Consider the following 6649-nt stretch of genomic DNA (forward strand, 5'->3'; position numbering starts at 1 on the left):
TTGAGAGATCTTCTTGATATTATTGCTATTTTTATTCCACTGTGTTCTGCGAGTGTGCTTGGTGTGATTTCTTTTTTTTTTTTTTTTTAATTTCTGGAGACTTGCCTTATGGCCAAGCATTTGGTTGATTTTGGAGTATGTTCTGTGTACAGATGAGAGGAATGTATATTCTTTGGATGACGGGTGGAGTATGCTGTAGATGCCCATTAGATCCAATTGGTTGAGTGTCAAATTCAAGTTCAGAATTTATTTGTTAGTATTCTGCCTTGGTGATCCATCCAACATTGTCAGTGGGTTGTTAAAATCTCCCACTATTATTATGTGGCTAAGTATTTTCATAAGTCTAGAAGAACTTGTTTTATGTATCTGGGTACTCCAATGTTGAGTGCATATTTATTTGGGATAGTTAAGTCTTCTTGTTGCATTGTACCCTTTATCATTACATAATGCCATGGTTTTCCTTTTTTAATATTGCTGATTAAAAATCTGTTTTATCTGACATAAGAATAGTGACTCTTGACCTTTTTTGTTTTCCATTTGCATAATAGATCTTTCTTCCACCCTTTACTTTGAGCCTATGGGTGTCATTATGTGTGAAATGCATCTCTTGAAGACAGCAGACAGATGAGTCCTGCTTTTATATCCAACTTGCCATTCTGTGCCTTTTGAGTGAGGTGTTTAGACCATTTACATTCAAGGTTAATATTGGTAGTGAGGTTTTGGATCTATTGTGAAGTTGTTAGCAGTCAGCTTCGTAGTTTCTATCATGTGGTTGCTTGGTGGGGTCTGTTGGCTGTGTATTTAAGTGCATTTTTGTGGTGCCAGGTATCATTCTTTTATTTCCATGTTTAGAACTCCCTTAAAGATTTCTTATAACACCTGGCTAGTAGTAAAAAAAAAAAAAATCCTCAACACTTGTTTCTCTGGAAAAATAAATATTTCTCCTTCACTTATAAAGCTTAGTTTGACAGAATATAAAATTCTTGGTTTGAATTTATTTTCTTTGGAAATGCTAAAAATAGGCCCTCAATGTCTCCTGGCTAGTAAGGTTTCTGTGGAGAAGTCTGCTGTTAGCCTGATAGGGTTCCTGTTGTATGTGATCTGACCTTTTCCTCTTGCTTTTAAAGTTTTATTTTCTTTAGCATTGACCCTGGACAGTATGGTGACTATGCATTGGTGACGTTTCCTCTGTATAGCATCTTACGGGTGTTCTCTGGATTTTATATAACTGGATGTCTACCTGTTAGCAAGATTAGGAAAAATTTCTTTAACTCTTCTCTCAAACATGTTTTCCGGTTCTCCTACTTTTTCACCTTCTCTCTCAGGAATGACAACAATTTGTAGGTTTGGACACTTTACAAAATCCCATATTTCTCAAAAAGTCTTTTTTCATTTAAAAAATTATTTAAATTTTGTCTGAGTTAGTTTGAAAGACCAGTAGTCAAGCTTTCAAATTCTTTTGTCCAGTTTATTAACAAAGTTTTACTTGCATTTTGAAATTCCGTAAGTAAGTTTTTCCATTTCAGAATATCTGATTGATTTTCTTTTTAAGATATTTATTTCTTCCTTCATTTGCCTGGATTGCTTTTGAAGTTTGTTTGTGTTAATTTTCAACCTTGAATTTCATTGAGTTCCTTGCAATCCATGTATTGAATTCCTTATCTTTCATTTCTGAGTTTATATTTTGGTTAGGGACCATTGCTGGAAAGCTAGTGTGATTCTTTGGTGGTAGCACTACGTTCAGATTTTTCATGGTACAGAATTTTTGTTCTGGTTGCTTCTCATCTGGAAATGCTGGCACTTCTAATTTTTGTAATTATTTTTATGCAGGTAGAATTTTTTTTCTTTTTCTTTCTTGCCCTATGATATCATTATTTTCTCCTTCCCTTTCCCATCTCTATAGGGTGTGTGTATATATAGAATGTTGGATAGGATCTTTTGGCTTTGCTTGTATAGCCATAAGCACGCACGTCAGCTGGTTTTATATTGAGTTGTGCATTTTAACCTACAAGCCAGTAGATGGCGCTTATAAGTAAAAGCTGTTTGCTGCCAGCATGGCTGGGTGGGTATATACTTGGTCCTTGTTTACTGGAAGAAGCTCTCTGTTGCCTCAGGCAATGGGCTGATGCATGGAGTGCACAGGTTCTGAGTTCACTGTTCTGACCTCGGGAACTGGGGAAAGATGGATAGGGTTGGATTGGGCAGGTCCTCCTACAGATTCCCTGATGACAGGCACCAGCACCAGCACTGAGGAAGAAGAGGAACAATCCAGTGGGTGATTGCTAAGCACCCAGAGGTGTGCCTAGGTGTGGAGCTGAGAAACCTCCTCAGCCCCAAGTTCTCTATATGGGGAAGTACAGGGAAGGGGGAGAGCAGCCTAAACTACTAATCCAGGTGAATAGGTGCTCCAGCTACCTGAGATCTGCCTGGGCATGCAGTGTAGAGGGCCCTTCTGCCCCACAATCTCTGCACATGGGGCTGAGGTGATTTAGGCTGCTGATCCAGGCATACAGTTGCTTCAAATGCCTGGAGATCGGCCTGGGTGGAGAGTGGAGAGGACCCTACTTAACACAATCTTCACTGGAAGGGTCAGGTAGGCTCAGGCTACAGATTCACGTGAGCAAGTGCTCTGACTGCCTGAAGACCTGCTTGAAACACGAAAATGGAGCAGAAAAGGCCTCGCTAAACCATGATCTCTGCACAAGAAGGATGAGATAGCTCAGGCTGCTGGTTCAGGCGTGTGGGTGCTTCAAATGCCTGGAATTATCCCTGGGCATTGAGCAGAGAGGGACTGGTTGCACCACAGTCTCCATGCAAAACTTGAACCATTTTACTGGAAGACGTATGGTACATTCAGGACCTCCGAATTTCAAATACTTTTACGTAGGTTTCTCATGTGCCCTAAGCTGTGAAAACTCAAAAGAATTAATAAGCCATGTAAGATTTTCACAACATGACCTCACACTCTCAATAGAGGAAACCGCAGCTTCTACAAGAGATACCACAAGTAAATTTTCTTCTTATAATGCAGCACTTGGTTCAGTTACACCCAAGTTATCATTAAAAGCAAAAAGTAGAAGAGTAATTCTTGTTGACTGACACCTTACGAGAATCTCAATCAGCCAAGTCTATTTGTCCAGAGTTTAAGACCTAGGAGCGTATAGTACATTCCCCTAGATGTTTGTATCAATTCTAGTACTGTGCTTATCAGATGGAATTGGGAATATTTACCTACCTATGCAACCTGACTCCTATCTCTCAGAATGACATTTGAGCCTTCTTGAAAAGTTTACAAATTTGCACTAGTAATAACGGCAATGGTTCCTTTCCCCTATTTAGAGAAGCTGATCCTCCCTTAGAGAAAAAAGTTTATTAAATCCCCCCGTGGGACCCCAGCCATGCTCTTATCCCCATGTAATAGTATCTCTATTTTCAACTACTACAATGATCTTCCTTTGAAACAAACCTGATAGTGCTTAAAGTGCTTTATGATCTGTCTAGTTTCTCCCCTCAAAGGTTTGAATAATCTATAATGGCTTCATATGGCTTTTCCAGTGTTCATGAAATGGTTTCCTAATTGCTGTTGCTACAGGCCTCCCATCTGCTGTTAAACTATGATGCTTCTCAATGCTTTCTTGAATATGAGTTCCTTCTAGGGAGGTCACTCAAGTTCACTACTAAGAAGTTTTACTGTTATTAATACAAGTGAAGAGCATTTGGTATACATGTAGCTCATTTTTCCTTTCATCTAATGCTGATTTGGTGGTAAAGACCTCAAGGTAGCTCTCAGGTAGATCCCTGTATTTCTTTTTTCTTCATTTTTTCTTTCTTTTTTTTTTTTTTTTTTGAGACAGTTTCGCTCTGTCACCCAGGCTGGAGTGCAATGGCACAATCTCAGCTCACTGCAGCCTCTGCCTCCTGGGTTCAGGTCATTCTCCTGCCTCAGCCTCCCAAGTAGCTGGGACTACAAGCATGCACCACCACGCCTGATTAATTTTTTTGTATTTTTAGTAGAGATGGGGTTTCACCCTATTGACCAGGCTGGTCTTGAGCTCCTGACCTCAGGTGATCCACCCGCCTCAGCCTCCAAAAGTGCTGGGATTACAGGCGTGAGCCACTGTGCCCGGCCTTTATTTCTTGATTTCTTGAAAATATGCTGTTTTCTCTTTCTAAAGGTAAATTTCCTGAGACATAATCATTTATGACATTTCAATCACACTATATTTAACTCTTGAATTTTTTTCATATTATCTGCAAACTTTATTTCTAAGATGAATGAAGGTGAAAACATTCCATTGTTGAATTTATGGTTTTAACTTTGTGATAGTCTCCTTCAATATTCCTTAAGCCCAGGTTCAAATAAGAGCCGTTTCCAGTGCAATATGCCTCTCTCCTCACTGCTTGATTATCTGTTGATTAATTAAATCAACCATCCTTTTATGGATCAATTCAGTCTTAGTCTGAACCTTGGAAATCTTATGCCGCAGTTACAGTCTATTCAGTTACCAAATCAGAGTCAATTTGAAACTATATTGTCGAAAGTGGCTCTCAACAGTATAAACATGCCACGTGAGTCCAAGAGATTAGCTCTTGGTATGTCTCATCTTCAGTCTTTTTGGAATTGGATGCTCTTTCAAGTGTGGCAAGAGGAAGGAATTTCAAATAGCTAAACTATTAGCCTCTATTGTTGTTAAACGCTGACAATACAAAGGCTAAAACCTCACCCACTCATTTTACAGCCTACATGGGTATTAACTGCCTTTGCAGATGGAAGCCTCAGCCAGTTGATGTCAAGAAACACTACAAGGAAAAAAAAATCACCCCTTGAGTCTGTATCAGGTGAGCCTTAACTGAAACGAAAAGACTCCCTTTCCCCTCATACAATCTAATCCCTATCTCACTTATTCCTGCATAGGTCAAGGCTGCACCTCCATCAGTCAAAGTCAGCTACAAAAGTCTGTGTGAGATGTGTTTACCGAGCCCTGCGCTACTTTTAAAATAGCTGCTAAACACCATAGACATCCACTGCAGTAAGCTGCTATGATTCAAAAAGTCAAGAACTGGAGCCACACTTGAAGCATCAATTCATCCACATGATGCTTTGTTTCACTCAACATCAACCCATTGCTGGCTCTTTCAATGTTCCCAGACAACGTACCAATATATTCAAATTTTAAGGTCCCAGGACATAATATGTTTTTCCTTCCTCCAGTGTTATGTATAAATTGAAGACAGTAAACACATAAATTGCCAGGTGAACATTAAAATGACAGCTTTATTATTGAAAGAGCTACATTGGAGGAAAGAATCTAGTTGTGTGCTCCTTGTAGCACTTTTAAATTCTGTCCTTGGTTAATTAAATTTACCTACCCCAAATGATAGACTGCTTTGTTGAGGACAGAGATCGCCTCAGTAAATGCACTGTAATAAGGTACAGAAAATATGTGCCTTAGAGAGCCTCATTCTAAAAAATGAGGAAGTCCAACACACACACATACTCTAATCCTAACCGACAGTCTGGTAACAGAGCATGTCCAAAGCATCGAGGTGTTTCTATACTCTCCTCTCTTTAGGCTTAGCCATGGGACTATTTTTGTGAGCAAAACTGAGACAATTCATATCACCATGAAGTTTAAAGTCTAGTGGGGAGAAATGCATACTAATTTTTTAAATTAAGGTAATAACAAAGCATAAGTAGGTAAGAGAAGTTGTTTTTGAGAAAATAATATTTAAGATATTTTAAGGATGGATAGGAAGAGATGTTCTTATTGTAGAGATTAGAGCAGAAGAATCAGTAGTGTCAGATCATAGGTGAAAACAATAAATTAGGCAGTAAAGTGAATTTCTGAAGTTAATTTGGTGATTATCAAACAACCTTCTTAAGGCTGGTTCAGTAAGGACATCATTACTAATAAGAATTCATGCATCCATTGTTGTACACAGACAAAAGAGTGATGTAACCATTTGAACCAAGGGGAATGACAGTTAATAAAGTTAATGTAAATGATCTATGTATCTCACATCCAGAAATAATACATTATGTTTCTTCATGTTTAGAAATCTGGCCACTGTAACTTGGTTCTTTAAATTGAATGATAAGCGCAACGTTTCTCCCATGGTTTGCTAGATAGACAGATGTGGCATTGGGGAAATAACACTCATTCCAAAAAAAAAAAAAAAAAGTGTCTTCTACAAATTCTGGCCTACATATATTGCAACAGTAAGAGTATTCAAACATTCTGAGCTGCTGTTTTCTTATTATAAAGTGACTATATTAATGCCCACTTTAATTCACTTATTCATTTGGTCCTTACCAGTTGTCTTTGGTCTCCAGAAGATTTTAGCTGAGCGAATGATAAGAAAGATAATTGGTGTACAACCATAAGCACAGTACTTACTCAAGTTGGATCAAGAGACTCCTGGCCTTGACTGTTACCATTTAGGATCTGATCATATTTCATGTTCTCAAGGTGACTTTTCAGTCATTTTCCCATAAAGGCAATTGAATCATTAATAATTTTGCTTACAAGATACTGGGCAACAGAGAAGACAGGGAAGATATTTATAGAAAATAGAACAAAATGCCAAATTGAACTAAAGTCATATGAGTATGGAGCTATATACAATGGTGAAGATAGAATGATATCAA

This window comes from Mandrillus leucophaeus, unplaced genomic scaffold (assembly GCF_000951045.1).
Source record: "Mandrillus leucophaeus isolate KB7577 unplaced genomic scaffold, Mleu.le_1.0 Scaffold810, whole genome shotgun sequence".
Classification (NCBI taxonomy): Eukaryota; Metazoa; Chordata; class Mammalia; order Primates; family Cercopithecidae; genus Mandrillus; species Mandrillus leucophaeus.